General features: G+C 34.5%; 1 protein-coding gene across 2 annotated transcripts in view; it reads left to right on the top strand.

Annotated features, from left to right (window-relative positions):
• The window catches only part of LOC114030666 (protein FAM49B), a 201,009-nt gene that overhangs the window by 127,608 nt on the left and 50,740 nt on the right, over positions 1–22,661 (top strand). For both annotated transcript variants that reach the window (XM_027845518.1, XM_027845516.1), the window contains exon 2: positions 3,058–3,096. The gene's annotated coding sequence lies outside the window, so the exon portion shown is untranslated. The remainder of the gene's footprint in view (positions 1–3,057; positions 3,097–22,661) is intronic.

Genomic DNA, 22,661 nt, shown 5'->3' with positions numbered 1-22,661 from the left:
ATGCTACTTTTGCAACATCTCTTAGATATGCCCAGTTCTCTCCTATGATAATTTCAGTACTTAGGTGCAGACCCTCATCATTTCATGTCAGAACTGTTGCAAGAGCTTGCTTGTTGGTTGACTCCCCACCCCAGTTCCTTTTCCACTTGCTGTCAAATTGATCTTTCTAAAGTGCAGATGTGACCATCCTCCCTATTCAGTAGACTCCAGTAGCTTCCTTTTCTATTTTGTCCTCTCAGATAGAATATAAAACTGTTTGGTTTTTAAAACCCTTTATATAACCTGGCCGCTTTTTATCTTTCCTGTCTTCTTTTGCTTTACTAACCTCCATGTACTCTGCAATTGAGTGATGCTGACCTCTTTGCTGTTCCTTATGCAAGACATACCATTTTCCAAATGGGTGAATTTAAATTGGCTGTTCCCAATTCCTAGAATGCTTTATCTTATTATCTTGACATCAGGAAGAAGTCTTTCCTGGTCCTGCTTAATGCTAGTGCCTTCCCTTTTAAAATTTATCGTGTGTGTGTGTGTGTGTGTGTGTGTGTGTGTGTGTGTGTGTGTGTGTTCTTTGTACATAGTCATCACCATGTTTTCTCCCCTATTAGAATATGAGATCACTGAGGGCAGGAACCAGGTTTTTGCCTTTTATTGTATTACCAGCATTTAAGCACAGTACCTGACACATAGGAGGTGCTTAATAATTTGTTTGTTGAATTGAATGGATTTGAATTTTCACAAAGTGTACCCATTGTTGCTCGTTCTGTCTTCAGAAATCAAGCAGCACAAGTCTTAATTTCTCCTTTTAGGTCCTTTTAGCTTTAAATCTATGATCCTGTGAGCCACATGTCAACTTTTCAGTTATTTGAAGGTGGCCATGATGTTTCTACGTGGTACCCCAAACTGAACACAGTATTCCAAAAGTAGAGAATAGTGGCACTCTCATCTCCCTTATTGTGGATTGTAGTTTTATTAAACCTAAGATACAATGAGTTTGCATTTAAATGTAGCAAAGCACATATATCATCTCTCCTCTCCACCACCCCTTTCCCCATTATCCACTGTATAAAGAGCACAGTGAAAAATAATTTTAGATAAAAAAGTTCTTGCCCCCAAGGAGATTATAGTTTAATTAGGGTAATGAAACACAGATACTTCTAATTAAAAATTTTACAAGTGCACAATGTTCTGTGATCATGTAGAATGATGGCTGGAGGGAGGTGGAAATGTCAATGGTGAAAAGTAGGTTATGCAGATTTAACTTATTTTACGTTTTCTTTACCGTGATGTGTTCTTATGCATAATTACTCCTTGGCAGGGCAGATTCCTAGCTAACCCATAGAAAGTGTGTTAATGCACCTAATGTTTAGTACTACTGCTATTTCAACTATACCTTATCTACATTTATATTGTTTTTATGGGAAAATGCTTTGCTGAATACCACCTAAAGATGCCAGGAATAGTTTCTCTCACCTTAGCAATAGGTTTCCCCCCAGCAGTGAGGCATTATCTTATTGAGGTGTAGGGTGTATACTGGAAACTTGTTATCTATATCTGCCTACGAGAAAGTAGCTTTTAGAAGTTGATCAAACTCCAGGTATTTTGAATTGGGGGGAAGCTACCATGGATTTGATGTGGGCTTCTGATTTTTTGTGTATACTGTTTGAAAGTTGAGTCTTCATAAATTGGAGATCTGTGTCCAAACATTTCAGCATTGTATATTGTTAGATTTGTATTTTATAATGCAGTACTATGCTATGAAACAATCCTATAATGTAAAGAACTTTGACAACATGTAATTGAATTGAATTTTAATTTTAAAAGCTGAAATAAGCCTCTTACTCTTGAGAGTGATAAGTTGAATGATTGACATTTTGAGTTGCCTGATGAGAACAGTGCGAGAAATTATTTGTAAAAATGTTAACTCCCTGAACTAGTGGGTTGTATAGTAAAAATAAATTAGAATGAACAAATCAGTTTATTGGCTTACCCTCTTTTGATACAGATTTTTTTGCCAGTATTCATGAGTTGCTCTGTGCAAAGAAGTTTTATCATCTGGTAGCTATTCTTTTGGTGCTTAGCCTTTCCAAACTTAGCTAGGTAGGCTGATGCTTAAATAAAAGACGCATTCTGCTGCTGAGCATTTACTCAGACTTTCAGCTTGATTGGACCTACCAGAGCTTTGAAAACCCAGAGTTACTTGTGCCACAGTGAGGGATAGGTTGCAGTAATAGCATTAGAGTAAGAAAAGTAGAGTAATTTCAGAGAGTGTATATAGATAGAACATTTTAAAATATAGTTGAGCTTTTATTGAAGTTATACTGCTATAGTTTCTAATTGAGATGTTAGGTTAAGCTTGTTATGAAACCTTTACTGATAACATTTTAAGACTTAAAATAGTATAAACATGCAGTTAAATTTTAGTATTTAACACACATTTCATTAATTAATTTGACTTCTAAAACCAAATCAGATACTTGGCCATCATGAAATGTCCAAATTTTTGACAAAGTGTTTTTCTTATGACTTTTTTTTTTGTTTTGTTTTACTCTAGAAGCTTGTTTAATCACTTCAAATATTTGGGTGGCAGTATAAGAGATGCAAACTTTGTATTGAAACTTAGAAGAATATCAGATGTTTTAAGACTTTAAAACATACCTTCAAGAACACTGGGCCTGAAGGTTTCATAATGAATAATGTATTCAGTTTAACTTTTCTCATCTTGTTTCCATTTGGTGTCTGAACCAATAGGTTATCCTATAGAAGTGTATGGAAACACTGTGGTATGATAGCTGTTATTTGTTCATTTTTATATAACTGAGCTGGGGCTTGTCTTTAACTGTCCTATCCTACAAAGTGTCTGTCTTCAATGAGCAATAATCAAATAATTGTATTGAATGTTATAGAATAAGTAATTTAAAATTTGGTATGAGATGTATACATATAATTTATAAGGCATAATTAGCTTTATTTTTTAAAGTTGTCTTTTTCCAAAGTTTGTATAGAAGCAGAGTAATATTTCAGAATTTTCTTTTTCTTTTTTTTTTTTTTAAACAACAGATAGAGGGACAAGAACAGAAACACCAGCACTGGCTATAGGTAAGTAAAGCTTTGTGGATATATTATTATTCAAATGTACATCAAAATTTAAGATTATTACTTAATTATAGTTTAAAGGAAAATTTCCACTCTTAACTAATTTAGAACTTACTAAAAAAATGCTATTTACAGAGAACCAGCTTTTTTGAATTTTTGGCTTAAAGTAGGAAATATAGTAATGAAACTAAATTTATTGCAACTTTTTTTTTTTAATCCTGCTTTCTTTAGAAGTGGGAGGGAAGCAAGTTTTTCTTGATAACTGAATTAATTTCAACACCCTTTTAGCTGTAAATAATACAGTTGCTAAGGGAAACTCAAGTTTTGTACTTTTTAAAGTTCTGCTTTTCCTGTTGGAGAGCTGATATATCTATATATATACATATATATGTATATATATATGTGTATGTGTACATACATACACATACCCACACACACACATGCACACATACACCCATAGACACACACGCGCGTGTGCGCGCACACACACACGAACACACACACACACACTCTCACACTCTTAATTGAAAGACCAGATAACTTTTGTCTTGATTAAAATTTAACTTGATGGTGGTTTTGGGTCTGTGTTTACTTATTTCTCGATTTAAAAAAAAATCATTGCTCTGTAGGTATGTTTCAAATTCATTCATTTGAACAGAAACCTAGACTCCATTTTGAATCTTTTTCTTATCTCTAGTCCTCATTTTCTTCTCTTTTCTTTCCTTTTCTTTTCTTTTCTTTTCTTTTCTTTTTTTTAAGTGACTTGCCCAGAGTCACACAGCTAGTGAGTGTTATGTTTCTGAGGCTGGATTTGAACTTAAGTCCTCCTGACTCCAGAGCTGGTGCTCTATCTACTGTGCCACCTAGCTGCCCCCCTTTATTTATTTATTTATTTATTCATTTTTTTTAGACTAGTCCTCATTTTCACATCTTACACCAGGGATGTTAAAGTTTTTAAACCCCCTACTAGTCAATTCATTATGGCAAGTGTGGTAGCTATTTAGATGTTGTTTAAAAAATTTAATCACCTTATTCGTACCATGTATCAAAGCCCAATGTCAAGTGGGTGACCTGGTTTTCCATTACTAATTTACTGATATTTATTCACACCACAAGTATCTCTTCAGTCTGCTGTGAAATCATGCATTGTATATTTAATAATTTGATGAGAAATTTCTTTTTTTTGTTGTTCTTTTATACTTTTTCTCCAGTATGTAATTTTTAAAATTATGGGTATTGTTTGTACTTGACCCTTAATAGCCTGAGTTATTATTTTGAAGAAGTATTAGTTAATAGCCATAAAAGTTAATTGACTTTATGTTCTAAATAATTATTTAGTATAAATCTTTAAAACTTTTCCCTACATTTTTTGCCCTTTATTGAAATTTTGGTCTCAGGGCAGCAGTGGTAAACAAAGAATATTTTCCTCAGTTACATTAATATGAAAATAATAAACTATGTTCACTGTAGTAGATCTTGAACAGAAGAATTATAATGCCTACCCAAATATGTTGCACTTGAGATTTGTACTTGTGGTACAAGACCTTTGTTAGTTGATCAGTATACGGAAAATTCTTTCAAAGAGTGGTCCAGTTTCATCAGTGTGGGCACTTCTCTGCAATACAGATTGCAACTCATCCAAATGTTAGTAGAAGGTTTCCTAACTTCTGTGGCCAAAAATTGTTCATTTGTTAACTTATATTATGATGAAGAGCCTCTCCAGTCTTAGCTAAGTTGGTTCTCAGGTGACAAGACTACATACTTGAAATCTGTCTTGATAGAATGTCACTGACACTATGTTGGTGTATATTCTTCAGGAAAAGCTCCTAGGTAGTCTTGTATGATGGAAAGAAACCTACCTATCTGAACTAATAATAGTCAGGAGTCTTCTTTTCTCAGCTTTGATAGTAATTAACTTCACAACTTTGGATAGGCCACTTATCCTCTTTGAGTTTCATTTGTAAAATGAGGGTGTTCAATACAGTAATCTCTAATGGTCCCCTCTAGCTCTAAAGTTTTATGATTCTAGTAATTAATAATTAATTAATCTTTTGTTTCTGGGATTCTAATGTAGAAAAGCCAGTGTTATATAGCATGTAACAATTGTATGGGACGACATCAAGTCCCTTTGATACTGACCTTATAAAACATTTTTGTTTTCAAAAAACTTTAATTTGAGAATTTATTAATTGCAGTTACCTTGTCAGAGAAATTCTTGATGTTGAAGTATTTCCTGATAGAAATGGATTAGACTAGAATTGTGTAATAGTTCTATTGTATTTAATCTGTTAATCATTCAAGATGGAGCTTACATTATCCACAGTTTATTTAATTTAATTTTATTTTATTTTGGTTAGGCAGTGGGGTTAAGTAACTTGCCCAGGGTCACACAGCTAGCAAATGTCAAGTGTCTGAGCTGAATTTGAACTCGGGTCCTCCTGACTCTAGGGCCGGTGCTCTATTCACTATGCCCCCTAGCTGCCCCCTTTATCCACACTTTAGATCCTCTAAATAAATTTCCAATAGAAGAATTTTCAGAGGTCTTTGACATCATCTTCATCAAAGACACAAGCAGGAGTTTTACTCAGTGACAAATATTTATTGAGAATCTATTGTGGGCATGGCACTGTGTCACAGGTATTGTGGTAGATATAAAGAATACTGAGTGTCCCAGTAGGTTAGTGATATTGTTGGGGAAATAAAGAATAGACATGTTTAAGTTAAAGCTGTGTGTGGAAATACACCCATTTAAGTAGGCCTCTTAAATCTCTAGTAGAGATCTCCCAGGTTTGGGCAATATGAAGTAGGAAAGCAACTCTTAAATCTCATTTTTGCATTCTTCCTTGGAATTTGTTTCAAGACTGTTTAAAAAAAATACACTATTTTTAAAAATAAGTTTAGCTCATTTTACCCAGTAGGAAAGTAGTAGGGAAAGGGGTTAAGAGAAAGGAGCAAGAGAATAGAAATAAGAGGGAGGGTAGAATAAAAGAAATTGTGGTCAGAAGCAAAGCAGAGGTGGAGCCAAGATGGCAGAGGGAAAGCAGTGACTCGCTAGAGCTCTCCCCTAAACCCCTCCAAATAACTACAGAAAATGGCTCTAAACAAATTCTAAAGCAGTAGAACCCACAAAAAAACAGAGTAAAACAAATTTCCAGCCCAAGACAACCTGGATGGCTGATCGAAAGGGTATATCACGCCGGGCTGGGAGAGGAGCACAGTTTGGCATGGGCACGCAGGCAGCAGTGACCCTGGAGCAGGCCTCAGAGGACTGAATCGCGGGCAACTGTGGCAGTTTCCAGACTTCTTAACCCACGAATGCCAAAGACAACTTAGAAGGTCAGTGGGAAACGTCTGTGACTGTGGTGAGAGAAGAAGCTAGATCTCAGCCACCCCGAGGGCAGCGGCTGGCTTCTGAGCTTCTGGCCCACAGACTGAGGGGGAATTGAGTGGCTGATCAGAGGGGGATTGCAAGGATTTCTTTGCCGGGGCTGAGGCAGGAATCTCTTGCTTTGCCCATGCTTGGATCTGGGTCACAGTTCTGAGGGGTGGTCCTGGGGTAAGGAGGAGTGCTGGTGTGGTGGAGCTTGTTGTGGCGGTGGAGAGGAAACACCTCACCCCTTATCATAGCACCTTGGAATAACTGACACTATTCAAGTCCCTAGAAGTATCTCTGAAAACAGCTGTACAAACCCCCAAAGCTTGGGACAGTATGTTCTCCACATTGGAAGCAGACTCTTACCTTAACAAAGAGTTTAAAACAAACAGCCCAAAAAGAGTCAGACTGTATTATCTTACTTTGGTGACAAAGAAGATCAAAATGTACAACCAGAAGAAGAAAACAAAGTCAAAGCTCCTACATCCAAAACTTCCAAGAGAAATATGAATCAGTCCCAGGCCTTGGAAAAGGTCAAAAGGGATTTTGAGAAGCAAGTAAGAGAAGTAGAGGAAAAACTGGGAAGAGAAATGAGAGTGATGCAAGAAAATCATGAAAAGCAAGTTAACAGCTTGCTAAAGGAGACACAAAAAAATACTGAAGAAAATAACACCTTAAAAAATAGCCTAACCCAAACGGCAAAAGAGGTCCAAAAAGCCAATGAGGAGAAGAACGCCTTAAAAAGCAAAATTGGACAAATGGAAAAGGAAGTCCAAAAGATTACTGAAGAAAATACTTCCTTAAAAATTACAATAGAGCAATTGGAAGCTAGTGACTTAATGAGAAATCAAGACACTGTAAAACAAATCCAAAAGAATGAAAAATTAGAAAACAATGTGAAATATCTCATTGGAAAAACAACTGACCTGGAAAATAGATCTGGGAGAGAGAATTTAAAAATTATTGGACTATCTGAAAGCCATGATCAAAAAAAGAGCCTAGACATCATCTTTCAAGAAATGATCAAGGAAAACTGCCCTGATATTTTAGAACCAGAGGGCAAAATAGAAATGGAAAGAATCCACAGATCTCCTCTTGAAAGAGATCCCCAAAGGAAAACTCCTAGGATTATTGCAGCCAAATTCCAGAGTTCCCAGGTCAAGGAGAAAATATTACAAGCAGCCAGAAAGAAACAATTCAAGTATTGTGGAAACACAATCAGGATAACACAAGATTTAGCTGCTTCTACATTAAGGGACCGCAGGGCATGGAATATAATATTCCGGAGGGCAGAGGAGATAGGATTACAACCAAGAATCACCTCCCAGCAAAACTGAGTATAATTCTTCAGGGGAAAAAAATGGTCATTCAGTGAAATAGAGGACTTTCAAGCATTCTTGATGAGAAGACCAGAGCTGAATAGAAAATTTGACTTTCCAATACAAGACTTGAGTGGAACATGAAGAGGTAAACAGGAAAGAGAAATCATAAGAGACTTATTAAGGTTGAACTGTTTACATTCCTACATGGAAAGATGATATTTGTAACTCATGAGACCTTTGTCAGTATTAGGGTAGTTGGAGGGAAAAAATTATATGTATGTATATATACATATAGATAGATAAATAGATAGATGGAGGGCACAGGGTGAGTTGAAGATGAAGGGGTCATATCTGGAGAATAAAATTAAGAGGTGAGAGAGGATTCTACTAGGAGAAGGAGAAAGGGAAAGGTAGAATGGGGTAAATTATCTCACCAAAAAAAAAAAAACCAGAAAAGAAAAGGCCCTTACAGTGGAGGGGAACCGGGGAAGGTGAGAGGAAATGAGTGAATCTTATTCTCATAGAATTTGACTTAAGGAGGGTATAACATACACACTCAATTGGGTATGGAAATCTGTCTTACCATACAGGAAAATAGGAGGGGAAGGGGACAAGAGATTAGGGGTATGATAGAGAGGAGAGCAGATTGGGAAAGGGGGTAATCAGAAGCAAATACTTCTGAGAAGGGACAGGGTCAAAAGAAAGAATAGAATAAATGGGGGGGCAGGATAGGATTAAGGGAAATAGAGTTAGTTTTTCACAGCATGTCTACTATGGAAGTGTTTTGTATAACTGCACATATATAGCCTATATTGAGTTGCTTGCCTTTTCAATGAGGGTGGGTGGGGAGGGAGGAAGGGAGAAAATTTGGACCCCAAAGTTTAAAAAACACATGTTTAAAAAAATATATTTTCACATGTAACTGGGAAATAAGAAATACAGGAAATGGGATCCAGAAATCTATCCTGCCCTATAGGAAAATAGAAGGGGAAGGGGGGGAGAGATAGCAGGGAAAGCAGACTAGGGGAAGGGGTATTCAGAATGCATGCCATCTTGGAGTGGGGGGAGGGGCGAGATGGGGTGAAAATTTGGAACTCAAAATCTCGTGGAAGTAAATGTTGAAAACTAAAAATAAAAAAAAAGAAAAGAAAAAAATAAAGTACTAACTAAAAAAAAAATAACAGAAGCAAAGCAGATTGTTAAAGAGAGAGGACAGGGGGGCAAGGTAAAAGAGAGAAGGAAAGTAGAAGAAAATAGGATGGAGGAAGATACACAGTTAACAATCCTCACTGTGAATGTGAATGGGATGAACTTACCCATAAAACAGAAGTGGATAGCAGAATAGATTAGAAACCAGAATCCAGCAGTATTTTGTTTACAAGCAATGTACTTGAAATAGAAGTCTATGTATAGAGTTAAAATAGGGGGCAGGAGCCGAATCCCATTTTGTTTCAGTTTAAAGGAAAAAAAGTCAAGGGTGACAGTCATGATCTCAGATAAAGCAAATGCAGAATTATACTTAAAGAAATAAACAGTGAAACTACATTTTGCTAAAAGGTACCTTGGACAATAAATTAATATTAGTAGTGAGCATATTTGTACCAAAGAGCATTGTGGCATTTAAATAGGTTTGAGAGAAATAATTTCTGGGCAATTTAATTACTTTTTTAATAAGGCCATCATGTTTATTAATAAAAGGATGGTCATTTGGCCATCTCTTTTAGACCAAAGACCCCTCATGGTGGTGGGCTCACAGTTTATATGCCCTTCAAAGAGTAGGCATTCCTGAAGAGTGGTAATAAATACTGATTGGTTAACAATTAATGAGAAAATGAATATTACAATGAGAAGGTGGACTATATTATAGTCAGGGTCTTGGGGTATGTGACTTGGATGTATGACCACTTGGTCATAAAGACTTAACAATTTCCATATCACCTATCTGACAAAAGAGAGGATCCATATTTTTCCAGACCTGTCTGAGCAAACACAGTGAGCCCGAATGTACCCATTAGCCTCAACTTAGAATTTCTTTTACTGTCTGATTAGATCTTAGCCTGGGTACATCTTTGAGAGAGATTTCCCACACTGGTTGATTTCTGGATGGAGAAGTAGATTAGGGGAAAGACCTTGGTACTAATACAATAATTAGTTATTAATAAATAATCATTTCTCATACATAGCATCTAAATTCTTATGGGAAAAGTTAGTTGAGTTATAGGAAGAAATAGATAATAAAGCTGCCATATTGAGGGACTTCAATTTATCCCTCTCAGAACTAGATAAATCTAACCATAAAGTAAATAAGAAAAAAAATTAATGATTTGAATAGAATTTTTTAAAAAGTTAGATATGATAGGCCTCTGGAGAATGTTGAATGGAAATAGAATGGAGTATAGGTATTTCTCACCTCTGCATGGCACCATCAGAACCTTACAACCAAATGCAGAAAAGCAGAAATATTAAATGCATCTTTTCCTGACCATAATACAACATTCAGTAAAGGGCCTTGAAACATAGATTAAAATTTAATTGGAAACTGAATAACAATTTTAAAGAATGTGTAAGTGAAAGAGCAAATAAATCATAGAAACAATGAATAATTTCATTAAAGATAATGACAGCAGTGAGGCTACATACCAAAATTTGTGGGATACAGCCAAAACAGTACTTAGGAGAAAATTGTTGTCTCTAAAAATTTCATTAATAAAAGAGAGGGAGAACAACAAATTGGGCATACAACTAAAAAAAATAAGAAAACCAAAAAAACCCAAACAAACCACAATTAAGCACCAAATTAGAAATCCTGAAAATCAAGGGAGAGATTAACAACATTGAAAGTTAAAAACAAACACACATTGAACTAATAAAACTAGGACCTGGTTTTTTGAAAAACAAAACAAAGGGCACCTCAATAAAATAAACTATTGACTAATTTTATTTTTAAAAACAAAAGAAGAAAACCAAATTATCAGTATCAAAAATGAAAAAGATGAATTTATAGCTAGTGAAGAGGAAATAAAAGAAATTGTTAGGAGGTATTTCTTCCAACTCTATGTTAATAAGACCGACAATCTAAATGAATAGATGATACTTAGAAAAATATTAATTGCCCAGATTAACTGAACAGGAAATAGGATGCTTAACTCTGCCTTAGAAAAAGATATTGAATAAGACATAAATAAACTCCCTAAGAGGAGGAAAAAAACCCAGGATCAGATGGATTTACAAATACATTCCACTAAACATTTACAGAGAAATTAATTCCAGTACTACATAAACTATTTGAAAATATAGATAAAGGAATCCTACCAAAAATCCTCCTGTGGCATAAATGTGGATTTGTTATTAAACCAGGGAAAGTCAAAACAGAGGGAAAACTAGACCAATTTCCCAATGGAATATTGAGACAAAAATTATAAATAAGACACTAGCAGGGGAGATTATAGCCATATATCATAAAATGAACAGGCTGGATTTATACCAGGAGTGAAGGACTGAATCAATATTAGGAAAGCAATATACATAGTTGACCACATCAATCACAAAAACAACAAAAATTATATGATTATTTCAACAGATGGAGAAAAATCTTTTGACAAAATAAGCACCCATTCCTTTTAAAAACACAGGAATCAGTGGAACTTTCCTTAAAATGATAAACAGTATCTACCTAAAACCAAGAGCCAACATCATCTGTAATGGGGATAAGCTAGAAGCCTTTTTAGGAAGTCATGGGTGAAGCAATAATATCTATTATCACCATTATTGTTCATTATTGTTCCAGAAATGCTAACTATAACAATAAGAAAAGAAAAAGAAATTGAAGGAATAAGCATAGGTGGTGGGGAACAATATTCTCCTTTTTGCATTTGCTATGATAGTCTCCTTAGAGAATGCTAGAAAGTCAGTTAAAAAACTTATTGAAACAATGTATAATTTCAGCAGTGTTGCAGTATATAAAATAAATCCTTGCAAATCATCAGCATTTCTATATATTGCTAAAAAAAAAAAAAAAGCAACAACCTAGCAGGAAGAGAGAGAATGAGAAATTCCATTTAAAGTAACTACTAATAGTATAAAATACTTGGGAATCTATCTGTCAAGATGTACACAGGACCTCTGTGAACACAATTACTAAATAATCTTCACACAAATAAAGACATCTAAACAATTGGAGATATTATTCACTAATAGGTAGGCCAATCCAATATGATAAAAATGACACTACTACCAAAATTAATTTACTCAGTGTGATATCAATCAAACTACCAAAGGATTATTTTATAGAGCTAGAAAAATAATAACAAAATTCATCTGGAAGAACCAAAGATCAAGAATATCAAGGGAATCAATGAAAAAAAAAAAAATGAGAAGGTTAGGAGGCTTAGCATTACCAGATCTTAAACTAAACTACAAATCTGTAAACATGAAAATAATTTGGTACTGTGTTAGAAATAAAAAGGTTGTGATCATTGGAACATATTAGGTGCACAATATACCAAAGCAAATGAGCATATTCACCTACTATTTGATAAAGCCCGTGATTCCAGCTATTAGAGCAAGAACTCATTATTCGACAAAAACTGTTGGGAAAATTGGAAATTAGTCTGGTTAGAAAGTAAGCACAGATCAACATCTCACACCATATCTTAAGATAAAGTTCAAACGTTATTTAGACATAAAGGGGGATTAATTAAGCAGATTTGTGAATTATGGAAGAAATTACCTGTCAGATCTCTGGAAAGAGGAGGAGTTAATGACAAAATGAGAGTTTGAGATGTTCATGAAATGGATAATTTTAGTTACATAAAAAAGTTTTTGCACAAAGCAAGCCAGTACAGCTAGAATGAGAAGAAAAGCAGTAAACTGAGGGGGGAGGGAGTCTTTGTAGTAAGTTTATGATAAAGTCCTCATTTCTAAGATATGTAGGGAACCGAGTCAAATTCACAAGAAGTAGAGCCACTTCCTACTTGATATGAATAGGCAGTTTTCAAGGAAATCATGGCTATCAATAGTAATATGAAAAAAATACTTGAAATCACTAATAATTAGTGAAATCCAAATTAAAACAACTCTGAGCTACAACCTCACAGCCATCAGATTGGCTAAAATGACAGAAGAGGGAAATGACATGCTGGATGGGATGTACAAAAACAGGTGCACTAATGCACTGTTGGAGCTGTGAACTAGTGTAGCCATTCTGGAACTGTGCCCATAAAATTATTGAACTGTGTATACCCTTTGACCAAGCAGTGTTGCTCTTGGGTCTATACCCCAAAGAGATAAAAGAAAGAGGAAAAAGACCTACATGTACAAAAATATTTACAGCAGTTCTTTTTGTGGTATTAAAGATTTGGAAACTGAGGAGATTCCTATCATTTGGGAATGGTTGAAAAAGTTGTGGTATGTGAATATGTTGGAATACTATTGTACTGTAAGAAACAATGGGGATGAGACTTTACTGATATAAAGTGAAATGAACAGAATTAGGAGAACAATTTATATAATGACAGCAGTATTGTAAAGATAATTAACTTTGAAAGTCTTACTGTGATCAGTACCATGACCAATTCCAAAGGACTCATGATGAAACATGCTTTCCACATCCAGATAGAGAAATGATGGACTCAGAGCACAGATTGAAACATGTTTTGCATGGCAACATTTCTGAATTGGGTTTTATTTTTCTTGACTTCTCAGTGGGTGTGAGAGAATTTGGAACTGAAAATAAGATTTTAAAAAGAAAAATAGAAAAAAAATCCAGGTATCTAAAATACTCATATTTGGGTAGTATTGCCACTTCCTCAAGCCATTCTATCTTTACTGGGTCAGTTTGTTAATGAATGGCCTGTTTTGGATTTAATTTAATATTATATGACTTTGTTGTTAACAAATGAAGCAAAAACTTTTACCTGCATACATAACGTAAGAAGAGAAATATAAAATCATTGTCGTAACCTGCTTGATAATGTAAAGTCTATAGGATTTGACTATAATGGGCAATTTTGAGATTTCTTTCTGGAAAATGATAAGACTGTTTTTGCTTTTTAGTGCTTGTTAAGTACCTTCATTCACGAAGCATTGGACACTTGTTGAGAAACTCAGGACTATTTTTTCTCAAGCTAACATTTCCCCCTTGCTAATATTTCTAACCACATTAGAGGCAATTTGTCTCCACAACCTCACACCCCTCTTCACCACCTCCTCCAAAATAGGATTTTATTCTTTAATTAAAAACAAATCGGTAATACTTACAGGTTTCATTTTTTTCCCCCAGTCTATTTCCCATCAGTTTCAAATATTTTTAGGTTAAGACTTACCCTTTTGTATTCTTGTATTCATCATATAAAAATGAGTTGTCAGTCCCAAATTTGAATTTGATATATCCTACAAAAAACGAAAGAGTTCCCTTTTAGTCTTTTATGCTTTTTTAGTTCTTATGCATTATGAGACATATATTTTTAAGACTCTTATAATAAATCTTCTTGGGTACCCATATTCTAAACTCAGTCCTCTTTCAAAGTAAAGATCTTTAGAGAAACTTTGCCAGCAAACAAACCAAAGAAGGCAACATTCTAAAATAAAATAGAACCTAAGTATAGTGCCCTTTTATATATGATTAAATATACTTACATAACTTTGGCCATTTGAATTTTTATACTTTATGTAAATTTTCTTGTCTGTACTAGTTTTTAAGTTTTGTCTTCTCTTTTTCTGGAACACTAGTTACTTAATACATCAAGTAATGTCATAGATCCATCTCTGAGAGACTGAATTTATTAAATAAGAAATGTTAGAACCTGCAGAGACTAGGCAAACCTTCCTTTTGATTTTATTCCTAAAAATTAGAGATACTGTTAGATACAGACTACTACTGTTTGAATACTGTTAAAACAAACTCCAAAAAAAAAAAAAAATTAGTAGTGGTTGGCCCATATCTTTTCCTTTTGTCTAATTTTCATTAAATATTTCTTGAAGTTGTGTTACCCCTTTGTTACTCTGTGCACTGTCAGCAATTGGAGGGTAAGCTAAGAAATATTAAAGGTTGGCGTCACTATATAATGATAGGGTCGAGGGAGGAGAGCAGTAGGTTAAGTTGTTCAACTCTGGGTTTGGGAAACAATGGGTTGTTTTAATGTTACTAACTTTTAGTCCATTTCATTATTAAATTTTAAGATTGTTTACTAGATTTTAAGGGCAGCTAGTGGCACAGTGGATACAGTGCCAGGCCTGGAGTCAGGAAGATTGATCTTCTGAGTTCAAATGTGGCCTCAGACACTTACTAACTGTTTTACCCTGGGCAAGTCACTTCACCCTGTTTGCCTTAGTTTTCTCATCTATAAAATGAGCTGCTGGAGGAGGAAGTGGCAGACCACTCCAGCATCTTTGCTAAGAAAACCCCAAAAGGGGTCATGAAAAATCGGACACAACTGAAAACATCTAAACAACAGCAACACTAGATTATAAACTTCTTGAAAGCAGGGACCATCTCTTGTTTATGCCTCTATCTTTTCCCAGTGCTTAACATAGTATTTTGTACATAGATAGATGCTGGCAAAACATCTAATGAACGTAAGGTTTTTTTTTTTTCATCTTCAGTCATGCCCTAGAGCTACTACGAAAATCCATTTCCTTCCCTCTTTGTGCCTGTCTTCTCCATCCTCCCCTTAAGTGACTTTTGCTACTGATATGATGAATTTCTTTTTTACACCTCATTTTGTAGTGATTTTCTACATAAGACCTGTATGTAGTCAAAAATCACCTGTATTATCTTATCATAGGACTGTCAGTACAGTAGTATCTCAAACAGCCAACAACCTTTCTTTTGTGGCTGTAAACATGCTTTATTCTTCACTCTTTTCCCTTCCATTTCCTTGCCTCTGTCTCTTAACCTCCTCTTCTCTCTGTTAAAACCAAATCAAGTTTGTAAAACATTTTGAAGTTGATGAACGACATTTAACATTGTATATTTGCTTTATCCAGAGTACACACTAATCTATCTAAATGAGCTGGTATTTATAAATGCTTATTTTATTCAGGAACTTGGCTATGCTAAGTATTTTGTATTAGCAAAACATTAGTATAGGCCTTTGGCCAGGATGTGAACATAGCTTTTTGTGCAGAAGTTGGTGTTCTAATGTCTAATTATGAGCCTAGAGACTTGGGTTCTGGTCCCTTCTGTGCTATCAATTGCTCAGACCTTTGTGGTCTTTTCCGTTTCCTCATCTGTACAATGTAGGAGTTGAACTAGACAATCTAAAAGCTCACTTCCAGTTTTAAACATCTACAATTTTGTTATATTTAAAATTTATAGCAAGAAGATGTTTTCACATTTGTGAGAATTAAATACAAAAATAGTTATCACTTCCACATCAGCACTTTATCCATTGCAGTTTTGATGTATCGTGGGTCAGTTAAATTAAATGGGAATTTTTGGGGAGTATTATGGAAGATGCAGATGATATGTGAAGGCCATCAGACAACATAAAGCCTATGACAAAATACTTAATCCATATTTTACAATAAGATACTTTAAATATGCCTTAAAAGAAAATGAAAAAAATTGAGACTTCTCTGGTAGGAAGGGAGGGCCAAAAAGTTTTCTGTGAATTTTCCAGATCATGGGAGTGCTGTGCCTCTAACCCCAATGGTGTAGAAGGGATAACTGAATATTTTGAGATTTTTCACTTCAGATTTGCGGTTTCATAAGTGTGGGTTTTCAATCAATGCAAATAGGCCCTTATATGTCTTAATTTAGATGACTTTTCCTGAGCTGCTGTTATTTCCCTTTCTTCTTTCATCCCCCCCTCAAAAAAAAAGTTATAATTCATCACCTGATGGCTACTCCTAGTTTGATCCTTGACTGACATACATTTATACGTACCTATGTTTGTGCATATATGTACATATGTACACATGTACGTGCGTATGTGTATTCTGGCATTGGACCTGTATTGTGAGCCTTTCCACATTTGATAACCTGCTACAATTTGTGCTTTTGCTCATATAACCTTGAAGAATTTGTGGTAATTTCTAAACCATGAAGAGGCTTCATAGTTTGGTCTTCATTGAAGGATTTTGGGATTAAAAATGATAAAACTAAGCATATAAAACTGTTGGTACATACATTTACTTTGCATTTTGCAGAGAATAAAAATATGAGGTAGATGACTAGTTTCATTATCAGAGTACTTTTTCAAAGTAACATTCAAAAATGAACTGACCTTTTTAAAGAGAATTTATGTAGTGATTTCCTTTTTATGGTATTTTTTTTTAGTGTGTGCCATAACAGTTGCATTTAAAAGCATTTAAAATCTCTGAATGTTGATGTGATTTTATGCTAAAACATGTTTCTTAGTGGATTTATAGGATCTTTTTTTGAGAGATTCATAAACCAGATACTCTTATGAAAATGATAATTTTTTTATCTGTCTTTAAGATAAAATACTAAGGCTCACAAAATTTTACTCATCTGAACTTCTATACTACCTCATTCACTCACTGTATATAAATCAGCTTATAGTATAAGTGAAAAGTTACAGTGTTAAAGCAGTACTTTGTAAATTTTGTGGGTCATTTAAAACTGTCCTTTTTTTTTTTGGATTTCATATTTACAATTGTTTAGAGCTGTGTGGGTGAGTTAATCACTAATTTTCCTAGGAGGTTTATTGTTATGTCTGGGGTAAAGAAGTCAGACTAGTGATTTTGTAGGTTGAAAGAGCATTAGATTTTAAGTGAGGACATTTGGGTTTGGATGTTAGATCTACATCTGTGTGACCATGGGCAAGTTGCTTTATTTTCTTGGCCTCATCTTCCTTATCACTTCATGAATATGGTTGTATTAGACTTATTTTGAAGGTCTCTTTTGTGTCATAGAATCCTTTGACAGAATGGTGAAGCCTGTGGACCCCTCCTCAGAATAATGTTTTTAAATGCATAAAGTAAAATTTGTAGGATTAAAAAGTAAGCCAGTTATGTTATTTTCAAAATATTAAAAAAAATTCATGGACCCTAGTGTTAGAGTTATTATAAGTTCATGTTTATAGGTAGATTAGTTTAAGATTAACTTCAGTTGTATTTGCTTTAAGCCTGTATGTTTGGAATTTTCCTTCTCTAAAATTATTTTAAAAATAGACCATTTTAAATGTGATGTAAATCTCTTAAGACTAGAGAAAGACTTTGAGTTTTCATGTCACTGCTGTCACATTGTCTACACTATGAGGAATACTTTTTTTATATATAAATTTATTTTTAGTTTTCAACATTCACTTCCATAAGCTTTTGAGTTTTAAAATTTTCTCCCCTTCCCTTCCCGCCTCCCTCCCCAACACAGCGTGCAGTCTGATATAGGCTCTATATATACAGTCCTATTAAGCATATTTTCACATTAGTCATATTGTAAAGAAGAATTAGAGCCAATAGGAGGAACTACAAGAAAGAAGAAACAAAACAAAACAGAAGGAAAAAAAAAAGAGCAAATAGTATGCTTCGATCTGCATTCAAACTCAATAGTTCTTTCTCTGGATGTGGATAGCATTTTCCATCATGAGACTTTTGGAGATATCTTAGATCCTTGCATTGCTGAGAAATGCTAAGTCTATCAAAGTTAGTCATCACACAATGTAGCCGTTACTGTTCTGCTCACTTCACTCAGCATCAGTCCATATAAGTCTTTACAGGTTTTTCTGAAGTCCACCTGCTCATCATTTCTTATAGCACAATAGTATTCCATTACATTCATACACTACAGCTTGTTCAGCCATTCCCCAATTGATGGGCATCCCCTCAATTTCTAATTCTTAGCCACCACAGAAAGAGCTGCTTTAAATATTTTTGTACATGTGGGTCCTTTTCCCATTTTTATTATCTCTTTGAGATACAGCCCTAGAAGTGGTATTGCTGGGTCAAAGGGTATGCACATTTTTATAGCCCTTTGGGCATAGCTCCAAATTGCTCTCCAAAATGGTTGATGAAGAATATTTTTAACAAAATAAGGATTGTTGTATGAGTATTTGACAATGTGGACTGTCTGACAGTTTGTATTGATCATTTGGCCAGTCAACAAGCATTTATTAAGCTATGTGTCAGGTTGTACTAAGTGCTAAGGATACAAAGAAAGGCAAAAACCTCATCTCTGCCCTCATCTCTGCTCATAGCCTAATGAGGATGACAATATGCAGAAAAGGAATACAAGATACAGAGTATCTCAGCAGGAAGGCAGTAATTAGCAAAGGGAATCCGTGGTGGGAGAGAGAAAGAAAGAAATCGAACCAGGAAAGGCCTCCTGTAGAAGGGGCGATTCAAGCTGAGTTGTTAAGGAAGCCAAGCAGCAGAAATGAAGAATAAGAACATTCCAGGCATGGAGTGCAGACTGGGGAGTTAGAGTGTCAGTCTTAGGTGTTTAGGCACCAACCAGCAGTTTAGTGATTATATCCTTAGAACATCCTAATTTCCATTTCATGTCTTAAGTATTACTAGGACTTGAATGTAAGGAAAGCAGTACTAGGTACTTGTCAAAACAATTCTAATGTTGTACTGTGTAAATAGCTTATCCAACTTTAAGCCCTCAAACTAAAAATGACAATTAATAGTATTTAGGTTATTAATTTCATATTATGTTTATAAAATAGTTCCTATTTTCTGTGAGCAGTTGATGTCAGCAGATGCCAATTTTCTAGTCAGAGCTATTCATTAGTACGTATAAGCACTTGGAAAGTAAGTTTTCCAGATGATTTTGAGCAACCTGTACTAGTGAATTTAAAATTTTTGAAGTTATATGTTCTAGAAATCTAACATCAGCATTAGGCTATATGGATGACCTGGGTTCAAACACTGGCTTTTCCATTTACCGCTTCTGAGACCTTGGACAGGTCAATTCAACTGATATTTTAATCCTTTCTGTAATAACTGTTTAGATTTATATGCTTTACATACTTTAAGATTTGCTAAGTGGTTTCCTTTAAAATGACACTAGGCTATGGATGGTACACCTCATTTTATAGCTGAAGTTAAGGTTAAACTAACACTTACTGTACTCACTCCAGTTTTTTATCCTCTACCATAGTCCTCTACACTACTCAGGAATGTTGATGATATGAAATGTACTATTTCTGCTTTCAAGAACCTTATGAAGACACAGGTGTTTTATTTAACACGCAGCTATGTATGTATATGTTATCTATGCTTGATAACGCTGTGATAGTAAATGGTCTGTGTATAAGATAAAATGATGTGAGATAGTGAGGTGATCTCTAAGCCCTCTTTTAGCACTAATATTCTTTGATTTTAATTGATAATATGTCAAATTCCAGAAAATAGAAATCAATTGGTCAATCAACAAGCATTTAATGAAGCACAGGGGGATTGGGGAGATACAAAACTAAAACAAAACAATTCCTAACCTCAAAGAGTTTAGATTCTAATGGGAGAGATTTTCTGTACACATAAAAGTATTTGCAAAGCATGTACAAAGCAACCTTGGTCTCAAAGCCAGGTTGGATGGAACCTTTTATAGTAGGTGGCACTTGAGCTGGTTTGTAAAGGAATCCAGGGAATTCCAAGAGACAGAGGTGTGAAGGAAGATTATTCTAGGCATGTGGAAAATGAATATGAAGACACAGTGAAAGGATATGGAGTGTCTTGTGTGAGAGCAGCAGCAAGTAGAAATTCAGAAAAAGATTGGAGAAAGCCTTCATGGTGTAGTGAGGCCTTTAAATGGGTCTTGAAAGCTAGCTAGGAATTGAATAAGAGAAGAGCAGGGAATTTGGGATAGGGATGGGGTTGGAGAATGTGATACAGGGAAGTACAGTATATGCAAGGGAAATCCTAGAGTAGAGTGAGAGCTCTGGGACACAAAATTGAATAGGTAAAATAGAACTAGATAATGGAATATATGGTTTTAAGAGTCATCCAAGCTCCAGAAAGATTCTTTTAAGTTCATAAAAGATTCTTTTATACCGTAAGTACTGGGAAACACAGAAGCAATATTTAAGGAAAATTAATTTGCTGGTAATGTGTAGGATGTTTTTAAGAAGGAAGAACTTAGAGGCAAGGCAAGCAGTTTGGAGGACGTTACAATAATTCAAGTTGATGGTATTTAGAGCCTGAATTAGAGTATTTTTAGTAGAAGTAGGAAGGGACAAATAGCCAATGCATTTGGAAGAGAGAATTTGAAGTAGTTCATTATTTTTTTTAAATTATGAATGAGATAAACATCAAACTGATTCATGAACATTTCAGCATCCAAATAATAAAGGATCGTATATGAAACTGAACTTAATTATATATGGTTTTTAAAATATCATATTACATTTAACAAGATAGTTTTTTAAAAAATTGATCTGCTTGTTTTTGTCCCTGCCTGAGCTCCTTTTTTTTTTCTTTTATGTGAATTTTAAAAATATTTCATTGCTCCTCTTTCCTTTCTTTTCATTTTTTCTTTTGGCTTTCTTTTTGCTACTTACCCCCTCACCGTCTATATTTACTTCTCCAAATAGAAGCCCTCCCTTCTAACAAGTATAATCAAGCAAAGCATATATACACATTAGCCAGGTCTAAAGAGATTTTTCTCCTTCATCCATAGTTCATTACTTCTCTGCCAAGAGGTGGGCAGCATGGTTTCTTACAGTCTTCTGAAGTTATGATTGGTTATTACATTGATCAAAAGTTTTAAGTCCTTCAAAATTGTCTTCTTTTGCATTATTGTAGTCATTGTGTGAATTGGTTTTTTGGTTATATTCATTTAACTCTAGATTTTAAAAAATCAATCCTTTTGTGTTCATTTTATCATTTCTTATGGTATAATAATATTTTATCATATTTACATCATGAATTGCTCAGCCATTCCTTAGTTGATGGTCACTTACTTTGTTTTTAATTCTTTGTCACAATAAAAATGCTGCTATAAATATTTTATATATTTGGATTCTTTCCCTCCATCTTTAACTTCTTTGGGGCTAGCATATTGACTTTTGGGGGTATGATTTTAAACTGTTTTCCAGAGTGGTTGTACACTGGTACTCCATTGGTATGGTATTCCCATAGCCCCTTCAACAGTCGCTTTTCCATTTTTGTCATATTTGCCAACCTGACAGGTATGAGGTAGAACCTCAGAATTTTTATTTGCATTCTCTTAATGATTTAGAACATTTTTTTATATCCTTTGATCATTTATGTAGTGGAGAATAACTATTGTTTATATCTTGCATATCAGATCTTTATTAAGAGAGATTTGCTGCAATGATTTTTTCCCAGTTGCCTGTTTCTTTTCTCATTCTAACTACCTTGATTTTGTTTTTGTCAAAACTTTTCAGTGTTATTTTTATCAAAATATATATTTCATCTTTTATTATTATCTTAATCACTTATTTAATGAAGAATTATCCTCCTATCTGTATTTGTGAGAATTCTATCCCTTCTTTCCATTTAAAACTTATTGTGGTAAATGTTATGAGATATTGTTCTAAACCTAATTTCTACCAGACAGCATTTAGTTTTCCTACCATTTTAAGAGAAATAACCTGGCATTAAAAGATGCCATTCAGTTTTTATTGAAATTTCAAAACCATGCCCTCTTCCATTTTTTCTCTTGAATAAAATAATTATCATGAGTTAGAGAAAGATATTGCTTATTTTGAATCTATATTGTAAAATTTGAAAGGGGGTGAATTGAGAGGATTGTTGGAAGATAATGAGTTTAGTTTTGCACTTAATGAGTTTGTGCTTTCTTTGTGGTATCTAATTTGAAAGTAGGAGAAGATGGTTATAGATGCAGTGTCATCTTGGGCAAACCAGGTCTCATGAGTACAAGTAGATGGAAGTTATGTGAGAAGAAGAGATGCAGAATAAAGAGTATTAAGTTCATTATGAAA

This window comes from Vombatus ursinus, unplaced genomic scaffold (assembly GCF_900497805.2).
Source record: "Vombatus ursinus unplaced genomic scaffold, bare-nosed wombat genome assembly UNPS02014973.1, whole genome shotgun sequence".
Lineage (NCBI taxonomy): Eukaryota > Metazoa > Chordata > Mammalia > Diprotodontia > Vombatidae > Vombatus > Vombatus ursinus.
This window is presented reverse-complemented; position numbering and strand designations above follow the sequence as displayed.